We start from the raw sequence: 16,663 nt of genomic DNA, 5'->3' as shown, positions 1-16,663 counted from the left end.
AGGACTTTAGTTGTACCTACCGGCACTTCTTCGGGCCTCAAAGTAGGGTGGAGACCTATTCAACCAGTGAATACTTTTGGCAGTGTGACCGAGATAAGCTACATACCAAGCCTTGCAAAAATGTATTATTCTTTTTTTCCCAAGACAAAAGAACCTAATGTTAAAATTGAGAATCAACCATATAAATCAGCAAGCCATAAGGCGTTGATCATGGTGAAAAGAAAAGGAAAACATTTAGTTTGACAAAAAGAAACTAGCTTTGTTTTTGGAGAGCCCAGCTCAATGCCTAGGGAAATTCTGGAATAGGGGCTCAAAGCAAGGTGGAGGCCTATTCAACCAACAAACACCTTTGGCGGTGATGTCTAAGATAACCTACATACCAAGCCTTGCAAAAACATTCCTACCTTTCGATAGTAGCTCTAGAACCTCGAGTCCCACACTCCCAAATGGCGCTTGGGGAGTAAATAATATCTTGTTAGATGGAGACTAGAGTGGTTGCTGTTGGGGAACATGATGACCTCCCGTCACAAAACAACAGTAGGCAACCCTGATGTTCCAAACCGTGATGCTGGACACTCTCCCATATGCGGGAGGGAGGAGTCGCCGAGTGTGTCTATATCTTGATTATACATTGGCCTTGAATCTTGTAGGTTGGAGCGGCTAGGTTTATGGAGAAGGCATGGCCTCCCTCCCTTAGCCATGTAGCCATCTTTAGGTGAAGTCCCTCTACATCCTTTGCGTGCTGGCCACAATTCGGAGGGCTCCCATGGAAATCCTTTGTGTTGCAGGGCAGTCCTAGAGATGTTACATAATCGTCTACATGTCTCTATCCACTCAGCGAAGGCATCTACCATCTACCCTCATTTGCTCCAACCATGGGTCAATGGGCAGGCCTCCACATGTGACCATCCAAAAGATGGACCCCTAACATGACCAAAACTGAGAAATAACACCTGCTGCTCCAACTAGTGACGCTCTCTGAAGGGGGATCAGACTGCCCACTCCAACTGTATATGATGATCTATGCGAGTGCCCTATCTGAATTGGTGAGAACCACTCCTTGGATCCCACTGAAGAGTCTGGCCCTCCCACAACCAAAGATCCCACCTCACTCGCTCTTGTTTTACCAAGATTGGGATTGGGTCAATGTTCTAGTTCTTGCCCAAATAGTCTACTACCCTTGACTCTACCAGTGGAGCATGTTCGAAACCCCATGTCCCTCGCAGTCTTGGGTTGTAGAAAGCCCTTGGGCCCTTCTTTGTAGAGTTTGCATCGGTAAAAATTGCAGGATTGTCGGAGAAATCGTATCCTAAGAGGCACATTGGTCCTCGGAAATTGTCCAAAAGTGTCGTAGACTAGTTCGGTCGCCAATGTGCAAACTGACTCACCACCAACACAAAATGTGTTGAACCCATCATCCGCGTCCAGTACGATCAATGGCACCTAGCCACAAATGACTCTTCTCCATGCCTGTCAAAGAAAAGCTCGAGTAGTGCCAAATGTCTAGCCAGCTTCATATCATTTTGATGCACGTCCAAATGACTTGCTGCCATCCATTTTTGTCTCGTGTTCATGTGCCACTTCTTTTGCATATCTTATTAGTGTAATGTTAACGTTCTCTATTGCTTCGAATGTTTGTAGTTCGTCCTTCAATTGCACATGCACAACCATCATGCTGGTTACATAGAAGCAATGGATTGCGCTTTACATCATTAGCTTTGCAAGTAGTGCCCTCTATTTGCCTCTGATCCTTCTAAGGAATTGGATGCAATCTCTAGCTCTTGCATTGCTCGCCAAAGCATCATGAGTAACGTTATGTTGTACCAATCAGTAGTTCTAGCCATCGAGGCACTACAATTATGGCATCCCAATGGTTCGAGGGGACTCAATGCTTGCTTTGCTATGTGCAGAGGTAGGAATTCAGAGGTTGGGCATGGTCGATCGAATTCGATGCTTGAGTTTGTGTGTGTGTGTGTGTACACACGCACACACACACGCACATATACATACATACATACATACATACATACATACATATATATATATATATATTGATTGCAGGAAACCACCACAGTTTGTGCTGCAGGGGAAACAACGGACCAAAACGTTGCTCCAAGGGCCCTTTCACTTTTTTGAAAAAGTAGATATAGAGTGGTTTATGAAGGTTGTCTCATTGATAATTGACGAGCCTAGATTCTCCAAAACGAGTTGTATTGTGCAATCAAAGAGACTGAAATATTTGCTTGAGATTGTCAAGATTAAGGCTAGGTGAAAAGGGATCTCACCATCGCATTTATTGATGAAGCTCTTACTGCTCACACAGCCACACAGCCATGAATATTTTGTGTTTTACTCTTATCACAACATGTCTAGGGAGTGTCACGCTGGGCATAATGGCATGAGAGTGAGAGCCAGGGAGTGGATCAACAAGCACACAAATGCAAGTAGAGGCAAGAAGAATGTCGCAAGAAGAGGGTGAGTGCAAGAGCACAAAAGAGAGAAGGGGAATGTCTACAAGCAACAAGGGTATGAGCACAATATCAAGAGCAAGAGCATTTAAGAGAGAACCAAAACGTGGTTAGTGTGTTGTATGAATGGAACCAGACATTGGCATTGGCTGATGCTATCCGATATATGATCATGCAATTTTGAGCAACAGCCTAGGTAAAGACGATGACTACTTTTTGCATTCTAGAGAGAGACAAAATACAATGATCTTGTGAATGGAGGATCTCTAAGTGTGAAGATGAATTGGATGGCCTTTTTGAACAAATACAAACCTGCATACTTCGACGAGCTAATGAAACCTCCATTTTCAAGAAAATTTTGTCAACCATAGCTCAATGATTCTCTTTGTTCATAGAAGACTCTTGGCCATGTCAGCTCTACAAAATTTCTCCCAAGTCCACATACACATGCATTTGTAGAATTTTGGATGTTTTTTAGCTAACCTATACAGGCCAACACTTTTTATTTTGTAATAAGGTATGTAGGGCAAACAATTTTGGAGGTTTTTATCATCTTCTATTCTTTTTCATTGTCACTTTGTTGAATGAATGTATGATCGTCCTTGAAGTTTTGTAGAAGTCTAATTTCTATGTTCTCTTGAAGAAAGCATTTTTTAGGATGCTTCTTCATGTATTAATTGCTTCTATGGTCTTGAAGATTCAATACTATTTCGGGAGGTGCTCGTTGCTTTAAGGCTTCAGGCCATCTTCTCCTAGGGATGGTAAGGATCTACTCATGTAGAAGGTGAACTACCTATTCTATATTTGCAGTGATGTATTGATCAAGAAAGGCAAGCACTTCACATAAGGGCAGACTATTTCGTTCAAGGGGTTGTGGTTGTGCCATATGATTTGGTCACTTTTCCAGTGTCATTTGATTTTAATGACATAGAAGGTCATCTCAATCATGAGAATGTGGCTCCAAGCATGTAGTAGGTCAGATTGTTTGATATTTCTCTATTGCTCTGCTCCACCCCAATGTTTGCCCCATTGTGCTAGGATTGATACTAGGTTTGAAATCTCCCCTTGCTTTGTTGCCTGTTGCCCATTGCCTGTAGTGTCATGTGATGGTAGGTTGAATATGTAATTTGATGATTTCATGCAATCCCTTCCTCTATAATTATAACTCACCATTGCATTTTTGTTGCCACATGAATATGAAATCACATCCATATAATTATGTATGGATCTACGCTGAAAATATAATGAAGTAAGAATTTTTTAATTTTAAAAATAATAATTTTTCTTACATGGCTCTATAGCGAAGTGTTTTAATTTGGCCACAAGGCTATTTTCAAGCAATGCTTGCAAAAATGTTGATTTAGCTCAATTGGATATTATTCAATGTTTGACTACTAATAGGAATTTGGCATGAGAAGAGGGGATTTAAGAAGAAGAAAGGAATGCATTTTTGTTCACTTTAGGAAGATGTTCATCCATAAGATAAGGTTCAAGTACTTTTGTTCTTGCATGAGATCGAGCCTTTTCTATATATCTGTCCCCCCCCCCTCGACACACACACACACGGCCATCTATGAGGGGCAACCACCCATGGACTACACTAACAAGGAGCACAAATTTCATGAGGGAATTGAACATGGGCAACCACCACCTCACATGGACCAATGCCCAAAACCGCTTTAGGTACCATTACTTTGCAAGATAAGGCCTTACCTCCATAAAAGCACTGAGACCATTTGGCAAGTCAATTGAAGTTGTTTTGGATGGATCTACTTTTCCATGTGTGGATTGACTATGCAACCACATGTAGCAATATCCATGGGCTATCTTAGTGAGTTGCTCTAGATATAATAGTCATGGATAGCTAGGGCTTGCATGTAGAAAAATCACCAAGGTGGACCACAAAATGCAGCATGATGGGCATCCTTTCATCTCATTCCCTTGAGAGTTGGTACCTTTTAATGATCTTCTATTCCATATCTACTTATTTCTTACGTGCATGTGGCACTTAGAGTGCAAAGCCACGTGGTACTCCATCATTGCAATCTCTCCCACCCATAGTTCTACGGTAGCATGTTCTCGCCTTTCATGCAACAATGGACCACTTTAATGCAATTGAGTTTTGCCTCTATTTACACAATTTAACTTTTCCTCTATCCGTGCAATCTTCCCATAACTCCTTTACCTTCCTCATTGCATTTTGCTAGCATGATTTCTGTTGTTAGTAGAGGCATCTGATGGAGTGAGAGGCAAGGTCCGCAATGATCACATCGAAGGATTCTCTTCAATCAAGACTTTTAGATGATCATCCTTGAAAGTTTTGTACGAGTTTTAATTTTTATTTTCCTCTTGTTCAATCAAGTCTTTTAGATGATTGTCCTTGAAATTTTTGTAGAAGTCTTACTTTTTGTGTTTCTCTTAAAGAAATAATTTTTAAGGATGCTTTGTCATGTATTAATAAAAGCCATTGATCTTGAAAGATTCAATAATATTTTTGGAGGTGCCCATTTCTTTAAGGCTCTCAAGCCATATTCTCCTAGGGATAGTAAGGATCTACTTATGTAGAAGGCTACTGCATGTTTCATAATTGCAGTGAGGTATTGTTCAAAATAAGGCATGCACTTCACACAAGGGCAATTGATATGCCTCAAGGGGCTATGGTTGTTCCATATGATATGATCACTCTTCCATAGTCATTTGATTTTAATGACTTGGAAGGTCATCTCAATCATGAGAATGTAGCTCAAGCATGTTGTTTGATATTTCTCTATTGTTGTTCTCAACCCCACTATGTGCCCCATTGTGTTGGAATTGAGATCAAGTTTGAATTTTCCCCTTGCTTTGTTTCTCACACTTTCATGTGATGGTAGGTTGAATGTATAATTTGATGATTTCATGTAGTCCATTCCTCTATAATCATAATTCGGATTGCATTTTTGTTACCACATGACTATGAAAGTACATCCATATAATTATATATGGATGCACTGAAAATATCAACGAAGTAAGAATTGGTTTTTATAGTTTTCTTACATAAATTTGCAATAAGTATTTTGATCTTGCCATGAGGCTATTTTTGAGCAATGCTTGCCAAAATGTCGATTTAGCTCAGCTTGATACTATTCAATGTGTTCAACTAACATGAATCATACATTTGTTTAACGTGAGAAGGGGGGATTCAAGAAGGAGACAAGAATGTATTTTTGTTCAATATAGGAAGATGTCCATCCACAACATAAGGTCAAAGCACATTTAGCCCTACATGATGTGGGGTCATTTTAAATCTCCCCCCTAACACACATACACACACGTGCATGCACGCATGCACACACGCACATGAGGGAGTTTAAAAAAGGAAAGGGAGGTGAGGGGGAGTAAGAAGCCCTATAAGAAGAGAGAAGAAGGTGGAGTGAAGGTTAGGGGCAATTGAGAGAGTAGCCATGAGGAGGCGTGGTGAGCAAAGGTCAATTGGTCTAAGAGAGAAGAAAAGGAGGGGTTAGTGAGGTGACCTAAGAGAGAATCAAGGAAGGATTTGTGAAAGGAGAGGTGTGGAGAGGTGGCAAAGGATAGGTGCAAGGGGGATTAACTCAAGGAAAAGGGGGGGGGCTAAGAAAGCGAGGAAGAGGAGATGAAGTAGAGAGGGGGAGAGAGTATTTGAGTTTTGCCAAGGGAAAAGCAAGAGAGATAAAAGACAATGATGAGCTTTAAGGTCATCAGGGATGGATATCAAGAGAGGTCAAAGACTACACTTGCATCGTCTTCCATGAAGATGAAGTGTTTGAGAAAATAGTTCATATCAGTTTAGCATATAGGAAAGGAATGATAATGTACGAGGCCATAGTTCAAAGGGTGAAAAGACCACAGGGTGATAAAAATCCATTTCCTATCTATATCTATTTAAGGTCCATGACCCATCGGAGTGGGCTCATGCTACTCTTTTCAATTGTAGAGAGTGGATAGGAATGACGAGCATCAATTCCCCTTGAAATAGTGCCCTTGTTTGCATAGCTATTACCATGATACCACATTTCACATGGTCACTTTATTACCTTGGTTGAGATATTGTGTGTGTGTGTGTGTGTGTGTGTGGAGAGAGAGAGAGAGAGAGAGAGAGAGAGAGAGAGAGAGATCTATTAATGTTTGCAGAAGACATCTCAAGTCTATGAGACAAAGTACAAGCACTAAAAAGTGACTTACTACATCTAGATAGCTAAAGAATCGAGGGAGTGCACAAGGCCAACTCCTCCCGAGTTATTATAGGGCATAGCTAGATTCTAACACCATTATAAAGTGGCCTTTATAACGTCAGGTCTTAGATAGCTACGTCCTAACACCATCATTGAAAGATAGCAGAGCAACTCCCATGGAACAGAGTTTGAAGCTTACAAAGATCCATAAAAGCCTACAGTCAATGACAAGTATGGAAGCTCATTGGATCTCTTATATATCTGACTATCACGAGGCCAATTTTTATTATGCAATATGTTCACTTGCACAATTTATGGCAAATCTAAAACTGTCTCATTGGAATTCAACCAAGAGAGTCTTGAGATACTTTAGAGGTACAATACAATTCGGAATAGAGTACAGAGGAAGTCATCAAAGGTTGCATGGATATTGTGACAATGACTATGTAGGAGATCATGAGGCCAAGAGATCCACACAATAATATACATTTTTCCTTGGTCAAGGTGCTATATCATGGTTGTTAGACAAGCAACCAACTTTTTCTTTGTCTTTAACAAAAGTAGAATATAGGGCACTCACAATAGGTGCATGTGAGGCTATATGGATCATAAGACTATTGTCAGAAATAGACTACTTTGATGAGTCAAAGCTAATAACAGTATACTTTGATAACCAATCGGCTCAAGCATTAGCCAAGAATCTAGTATATCACTCCAAGCCAAAGCACATTGATGTCAGAGAGTACTTTATCAGAGAAAGTGTTACTTGGTGACATCACATTGCAACATTGTAACATCAAAGATAATGTTGCACATATGTTTACCAAACCACTTGAAAAAGCGAGTTTCAAGAAGCATCGACAAGTTCTTGGTTTGACACAAAGACATTCCCATTAAAGCGGTGTGATGGAATGTAATGTTAAGGTCTTCTTCAATTCCCCATAATCATCATCTTGAGCGAAGGACTACTTCATGATGTTGATATTAAGGGAAAGTGTTGAGGATTCATCTCAACATCATGTGATCATAGGTACATAGCACTAACCCAAAAGAGTGCTAAAAGGCACAAGGGTTGGAAATCCTAACACTAACCCTAAAGGGGTTTGTATATCTTCATTATTTTCAACTAATACTAGTGTACAATTAGTCATTTGTGGTGTGCATTCTAGTTGTGCCCTCGCTCCTCATCTGCACTCTTCTCCTCTCCTCTCTCCATATTTGTTCAAATGGGACATTTCATTCACCAATGAGAGGAAAATGGGGCTTGGAGAGAGGAAGCTATTTCACATGTCGATAAGTCCATGTGCATCACCATTGATGGCATGGACCAGAATACAACCACTTTGCCATGATATAGACGTATCCCACTGGCATTGGAGGGCAAACGTGGACTAAAAACACACGTGTGGAGTATTAGTACATGGATACCGAATCTCTCTAGATTAAGGAGTTTCTTACATTCCTAATCCAAGTGGTACTTTTTGGGTCTGTATTTCCCTTAACTAGCTTTAGATATGTGAGAATAAGTCATGAACGCTTAGAGGGGACCAATGAAGGTCTCTTCACCAATGAGATTCCAATGTGGGTTTCTTCAAATTCATTCCTATCGACTACTTCTAAGATTTCTAGATTAAGGAGTTTCTTACATTCCTAATCCAAAAGGCCCCTTTTTAGTCAAATCTCCCCTCATGAAGTCTAGCATTAGAATGTGAAAAGAAGACATGAAGGATTCTATAGATTATGGCAATCCACTACTATTTCAATATGATTTGAAAAACACTCATGAAGAGTTTTCATCCAATTTTTCCATTTCTCTTTAGATCATGTGAAAGTTTTCTTGAGTTATGCCAATTCTTTAGCTTATGGAAATTTAACATCTTTTCATGATAATGTTGTCTATGAAAAAGATGAAAGAAGTTTTGATAACTTTGCAATAGCAAATGGACAAGAGTTCCCATCACTAGGTTACAAGTTGTGTAAGGGATTTTGACATTATATAAAATATGCTATCATCAGACTTCAACAAAAAATTTAAAGACATTACTATCTCTTTGATCACTATCTCACATTACATATGATTTCTAGTTTGTCACAATGCTGAACTCATTTGCCAGTGTGACTCAAGCACCTGCTTGTTTGTGTGGTTGTTCAAGTAGAATTGAGAGAGCCTCTAATTCATTTGAAATGGTCATGACTCCCTACATAATATGGTATCACTCCACTAAACTCTAAATGATCTAGTCCATGTCCTTCATGGCCTCAATTGTTCTACTTCCTTCTACAAGTCTACAATCGAGGAGTCCTCTTCAATATAGGTAGCTTTGAATCGAATTACAAAGATCCTAGGAGCTGTTTTGTGGAACTTCAAGGCTTTTAGTGTAGGTCCTTAATACTACTAGCTTATTAGAACCATCATCAATAGCTTCGGTTCCATAAATCCTTCTCACAACTCTCCAATGGTTGACACCTATCCCTTAAATGCAATTATTGGAGCTTGCTTAGGGTGCATGCATTGTGGCCTCCTAGGCTATATACACTAGGATTTCAAATCTTGAGTTTGGCAGTAAAGCCATATTTTGGCCCTAAAGTCCCTTGATTTGGATCAATAGAGCAAGCTTGCGAAGGTAGTGTGGGATCTTTGTACCATAGCCCACTAGCCCATCTTGTAGCTTGCTCGAATATTATTTCTATTAGTTGTTACCCTCCAACTCTCCTATTACAATCACAACATCCATGGTGCCCATGCTTCATCACTCCAAGATAGAGCCGCCTAGCTAGCAAAGCTACAATTCCTAGCCTTTGGCACCCTATTACCATGACTCCCCTTCTAATAGCTCTCTTGGAGCTTAAGTTATTTCACAACATTGACAATATATACACGCACCCACAATAAACACATGGGTCAATATTTGCTTGGGTGTGGCTATTTTTGGTGAGGTTCAAGGCATGTTTTGTATATAGCTATCTTGCATGACCCATAACGTATGCATTGCTCAATGGTATTTGACAAATTTTGTCTTTAAATTGTAGTACACATTTTAATATTGAACATGAGACCAAAAAAATATGGAATAAAGATTTGGAATGATGCTGATAAAGCATTACAAGTACTATGTTGCATGTGAAGCATGTATCTTGAAGAGTATACAATTAACAATTTATTCAAAAACATCAAAATTTTGTTCCGTACATACATGCAACCAAGGAATCATTCAAAATTACACTGCGTGAGCTTCTTCTCAACCAAAGAACACACCTAATTGAGAATATTAGATGTGGTTTAAAGAGCCTCCACTGTTGTGCTAAAATTATGCACACCCATTTGAGGGAACACTCCATAATTTGCTGAAAATTAAAACCAATTGAAAAAATAAAAGCCAAATTAGTGTGACTACAACATGGTGGGTTTTAAACATTGATAGTTGGTGATATTATATCGAGATTCACTCTAGAATGGAAGAATTTGAAATGTGCAATTTCTACATGTGCAAATATCTTTTAATAAATCCAACACTATTTATAACTTTATAAATCCAACACTATTTATAATTTTATATTGGTTCTTTTTCCATGCAATTTTATCATTTTATATTGGTTATTTTTCCATGCAAATTTTTTTTTTTAATGTTGAAAATCAAAACCAATTGAAAAAATGCAAGCCAAACTAGTGGGACTACAACATGGTGGTTTTAAAACATTGATAGTTGGTGATATTGTATCAAGGTTCACCCTAGAATGGAAGAATTTAAAATGTGCAATTTGTGCATGTGCAAAGTTCTTTTAATAGATTATAATTTTATATTGGTTCTTTTCATGTAATTCTTTCTATATGGCTCACAAACGTGTCAAAGGTCATTGCATCTCATAATATACATCATCAAAACCGATGGCATGCCCTTTGGCCTACTTGTATGATGAAGCAATTTGAGCCACATTGCACTTGCTTTAGGACAACCAGTATATCCAATTGCTGACGTGTATCTCCAGTGAAGAGGGGAAATTATAATGGCTATAAATTTCACTATCCTTGTGCACTTTCATAAATTTTCACCTTGGAAGTCACCATCATGTGCATAGCAACTTCGATTGACCGAGATGACAATATGGATTTTCCATCCTTGCAAAATTTCAAGTTAGTCATCATAGTCCTGGAGATTTCCTTTGAGAAAGAGATTGTGTTGGAGTAGCAAGAAAGATTCAGCAAGTGAACCAAAAGAGAGAGCCCTCTATTCAAGAGAGACAGCCCAATATATAGGCTCCAATTACATCCAGTACTAGTGACATCACATATGATCTCAGTAGAGCATCTAGATCCACAAATCTCTCAATCAGTTCCATAATTCTCACAATCACACACCACACACCTAGATTCACTCAATCACACCTACTGACACCTATCCAGGCACACCATGTGTTCACACAATCACAACCTTAGACCTTAGAACTCTAGATCCCATTACATCAATTTGTCCTTCATTCCCCCCCACAAATTGATGACCTCAACCCTAGTACTAGTCCATGGGAAACTTCATGGCTTGTCCACCTCTAGTGGCAACACACATGATCCACATCCGGGTACTCACTCTAGTTGCATCAGCAGTAGACTCATTTGGGCATCCTCATCCCAACATGATCTCACTCTGACTTTGGTGCGTTGGTTTACAATTGGGAGATAGACAATGACTATGCATGGGAATACCCTTAGATCCAACAAGGTAACACATAAGACTAACAATCATTTGACGGGGACATCCCAAGGTAGAGAACCCTTATTGACCACACATACAAAAACATTCTAAGTGGAAGATGTGGGGAAATACCCCCCTTTGATGGCATATCTTGTCCTTTTCCTTCTTCTCTTCCAAGCTACCGTAGTGTGAGGTTCATTGTCATTGGAGAGGTTCTTGATATAGCTAATCGTGTAACTTCTTTGCTTGTTGTCCTTCTCTACACTCTTTAAAGTATCTTGTCCATATTCTACAATACAAGATCCTTGTAGTCCTTCACCTTCTTTGAGTGTCCAATCCTTAAAAACATTTTGTGAATCATATGGACTGAAGAGGGTCTTACCACTTGTGATGCAAGGCAGTGTCTACTCTTATACAAGAGGTGATCATGATTGTATGGCAAGGTATAGTCAACCAAATGCAAGTACATTTCATACATCATGAAAGATACTGAAACCATAACTAAGGCATCTTTAAAATAAGAATCATAATGGTTTTAGTTGAAAACTTTGTTCCAATCATATCCATTGGAAATCATCATGCAAGTCATGTTATATTCTTCCTTCATGTAAGCTCTTGTCATGGTCAATCCACACTAGTCAACTAGTTAACTAGTCAACAAGATAGTATGACTTGAAATCCACTTCAAAGTATCATCACCTCAATCCTCAATATAAAAGATGAAAAGTGCATTCAACTGAACTTCAAAGAGCATTCTCAGAACTGAAAAAACAATCTTTGAATCTCTGAACTATGCTTTAACTCCTCAAGCATCACCTTAGCATTTAGTGTAGCATTAAACTTCAAAAATAGTCTAGAAATGCTTGCAAAGAATAGAGGAACCTTGGAGGGTTGCTACCTCACTCCACAAAGCATTAAGTAGAGGGCATTTGCTGCATAATCAAAGATACTTGGAAGTAGAAGACCCAGTGCAAGTCTCAGACCAAATGAAGCTTCACACCACTAGGGGCAGCAACATCTTTTCCACCTCCAAAAACATGTCTTCCTTAAAACCCGACTGGTTTTTCCTTAGTTTCTCCTCATTCCCTTAACCATTTGCCCTCAAATTCCACCAGCAGGTGGCCCATAAAGTCGCCTAAGTGTACCTTAGACCATTTTTAAAATGGTGGCTCCAGCCAAGCAGAATTGACAAAAATGGCATGAGATGAAGCGAGTATCAGTACGGGTTGTAGAAGGATAATTTCCAAAAACACTTTAGAGTAGAAGTGCTCCTATATGAGGGGAATCTATGGATGAAAGGTCTTGGAGAATGGTTGCCTACATTGGGAGAACAAGCGCTTGGAAATTCTGCTCAAAAGAGGAAAAAATGGAGAAGAAGAGAGTGTGAGGAAGAAGATGATGACATGGCACTCAAGGAGGTCTCAAGGAGAGTGAACCATGGCTCTAATACCACATGTTAGAGTAGAAAGAAATATTCAGCAAGTGAATCAAAAGAGAGAGCCCTCTATTCAAGAGAGACAAGCCCAATATATAGGCTCCAGTTACATCTAGTAGTGACATCACATATGAGCTCAGTAGAGCATCTAGATCCACAAATCACTCAATCAGTTCCACGATTCTCTTAATCACACACCACACACCCAGATTCACTCAATCACACCTAATGAAACCTATCCAGACACACCATGTGTTCACACACTCACAACCTTAGACCTTAGGATTCTAGATCCCATTACATCAATTTGTCCTTCAAACTATATATCTACTCAATTGCTATACTATTTCTTCAACATGCTAGAACTTCATGGTTCTTTTCGTATCAAGAAAGCACTACCTTGTCTACTTCAACACATCCTGAATATTTGTTGGCAAGCAACATTTTTCCAATTCGGCTCTCCTTTCTTCCTCTTAGATCTTGTAAGAAGGCTTCCATGCCCCAAGTTTTCCTTGGCCCTTCGTTTGCATTTGATTGCTCAATCTATTGCATATGAAGAAATTGCCAAGTTCTTTCGCACTATTATGGTTGCTTGTGTGGCACAAATCCATGAGTGTATGTAAATGGTCTTTATAGATTGAAAACTAGCATAGAAAAGACCAAATGTTATTAATTACAATCATGGTAAAATACTTAATGGCCTTTCAAGATTATCTTGAAGTTTTCATCCATGTTGTAGCCTATTGATGTTGCTATAAATTCTTTCTATATTAAGTGGTGTCCCTATCATCTAGTATTTCTAAGCATTTATTTTCTTAGATGCTCATTTGGGAGAGACTAAAATGATATTGTATAGCCTTCAGAGGCAGTTGTAGCTTGAATGAAGAGAATGTGGACCACTTTTTGATTAGCCTGCTCCTTTAGTGCTAGCCTTTGTCACGCCTGACGAAGACCTTTCTATAGATGGATGTTCAAGTATGTGTGGGTGTGTGTATTTTTATGTGCGAGATCATATGTCTATACTATGGTATACACCCAATGTTGGGCACTGATGATGTTAGTGGAGATGTAATAGTAGCTAGTCCTTGCTATGTGTGATGGAGTTTATGGTTTTCAACCTTATGAGTGATTATCATGAGATCACTATGTGTTGTGTTTTCAGAGGATGGGTTTTGTCATGTTTCTGGATTCATCTAGATATATGCTTTTGCCATATTAGTGGATATGCAAATATTTGTGTATGAAGTTCTCATCCATGTTGCGGACTGCTAATATTGTGATAACTTTTTTCTATCTTAAGTGTTGTGTTGCCGTATTAGCTAGTTTTTTTAAGAATTCTTTTTGCTTTGATGCTCATTGGGAGAGAATAAAATGAAATCATATAGTCTTCACAAGGAGTTGTAGCTTGAATGAAGAGAATGAGGACTACTTTTTGATTGCCTTCTCCTTTAGTGCTAGCCTTTGTCATGGTTGAGTTTGTCTTTCACCTCCGAAGTGCCAACAGAAAGTTAGTACAAGGACTTTTCTTTAAATGGATGCTTTAGTATGCGTGGGTGTGTGGATTTGTATGTGTGAGAGCACATGTTTATACTATGGTCTACACCCACTATTGGGTGCTGATGATGTTAGCGGATGTCATAGTAGCTAGTCCCTGCTATGCTTGATGGAATTTATTATTCTCAATTTTGTGATGGACTATCATGTGGTTGAAACTACAATGAGTTTTGTAATTTTAGAGGATGAGTTTGGGCATGTTCTTGGATTCATCTAGATAGATGCTTCTACTGTATAAGTAGACATGCAAATTTCACCTTGTGGAGTTTTCGTCCATGTTGTGGCTTATTTGGTGAGCCAAAAATGATTTTGATAGGGAAGCTAGTGAAACTTATAAGCCTAGCTAGGTCAGACCAAGAGTTGTCTCAAACTGTGACTTAGTTTTCTTAGATAGAGATTTAGCTTTAGAAGAGTTAAAGGGACTAGTTGGATGCACAGGTGAAGGGAAGATCCAAAGGGAGGATGGCCTCTAGTGGTGTTCTATGTGGTTGTCTTGGATTTTATTGGACCTCTTTAGCTCAAATTCTGGAATGAGTCAATGGGGAGAGGTTCCTAGATAGAAGGATAAAAAAGGAGGCCCAAGGGAGAGCTTCAAATTGAAGACCGCTCACAGTGCTCAACTCTTACTACTATAAGATTCATGCCAAAGCACTAGCATGTGGGTTGAGGGACAAGATGGTGGCTTAGATAAGGGCAGAATAAAAGGGGCTCGTAAAAGGTACAATATGGGAAGGGTTGTGAAAAGCAAGAGAACAAGGAGGCTCAAAGTAGACCGAATAAGACATGAGAGGGAGATAACAAATGTATATCTATATTCAACGGTGCAAGATAGGCTTCTTATATAGAGAGAGCCCTTAGAATAGTCAACACTTCTGGGATCCTCGGATCCACATCTCTTCTTGTGGATGTCCTCGATCCACATCCTTACATCATGTAGTCCACATCCTAGGGTGGCTACTTTAATACATTCTTATATCATACCTTTGCCTCTAATTATGTGCTCATGGCCCCATATTCCTCAGCACCTCCCCTTGGTGCCATGATCCAGTGGCTACTGCAAGGTGGTTAGATGTGAGTTCCTTGTGAGTTGACAAATCCATCACCTCCCCTTAGTGCATACCTTGCTACTTAAGGTGGTCAAGTGTGGTTTTTTTTAACATGTCAATACCTCCCCTGAGTGCTTGCATGGCTACTTGCAAGTGGTTAGGTTTGATTACAAGAACATAGGCTAAAGGTGGAAATACATGTTGTTGTCATTCTACTCAAGGCTTGATGATGACTCCATGTAGTTGACTTGTTGGTTCTTTAATCTGTAGTCTTCTTCTTTGTGTCCCAACTTCTTGCAATGATGACACTTGGTTTGTTCTTCAATCTTTGCAGTCAATTTGATAGTGACCCATCCTGCCGCAAAGGTAACACTTCATTGATGTTTCATTGAACAATGCTTGTTCTTCAATTATTGCTGATGTGTGTTGTTGTAGATGTCGATGTCAATGCCTTCAACTCTCTTTCTTTCTCAAGAAGAGAGGATACACATTCCTCAAAATTTGGATCTGGAAGATTCTTCAAAGTGGATGTCAATGCACTGTACTCTTCAAGCGTGCTTTTGAGGAGGATTGCAAGTGCATCCTTTTCTCCTACTTTTGCATTTATGCCTTCTAGTTGGGTCATAATGCTTTTGATCTTGTTGACAAATTGTGCCATAGATTCATTGACGCTCATGTGCAAACCATAGAATTCAATCTTAAGATGAATTTCTTGGTTTTTGGCTTTTGCACCAAACACTGTGTTCAACTCATCCTATGCATCTTTGCCATGATCCTTAGAGTCTATATGATGAATTATGTTTGGACCCAAGTGCAAACCAATGAGTGATAGTGCTGCTTCGTCTTTTTCGTTCCAAGCTTCATTTTGTGCAATGGGTATGTCTTCTTTTACAGACTAATGTTGAGGTTGTCGAGATGTTTGGTGGAGTTGAAGCTACTGGAGCCATGGCCTTTGTTATGGTCATGGCTACAGGTAGTGTTGTTGTGGAGCTTGGTCTTTGTAGAAGAGAGGAAATTCCTCAAGGAGGGAATATGCGAAGCATAACTAAAACTGGTTGAAGGAACTACAAAAACCTTTCTCTCTCTTACAAAATCCATGGAATGAGGAACATAAACACTTCAAAGACATCCCATGCTCTAAGAAGCGGATTTCTAAGCTTTCCCTCTCAAATTGAAGATGTGAACATTAGCAAGACCTAAGCTTTGATACCATGTGAAAAGCAAGAGTCAAGGAGGATTGAAGCAGATTGAATAAGACATGAGAGGGAGATAGCAAATGTATATC

This window comes from Dipteris shenzhenensis, chromosome 18 (assembly GCF_047967505.1).
Source record: "Dipteris shenzhenensis isolate YYH24624 ecotype China chromosome 18, Dip_SZ_1.0, whole genome shotgun sequence".
Lineage (NCBI taxonomy): Eukaryota > Viridiplantae > Streptophyta > Polypodiopsida > Gleicheniales > Dipteridaceae > Dipteris > Dipteris shenzhenensis.
Note: the sequence above shows the minus strand (reverse complement) of the source record.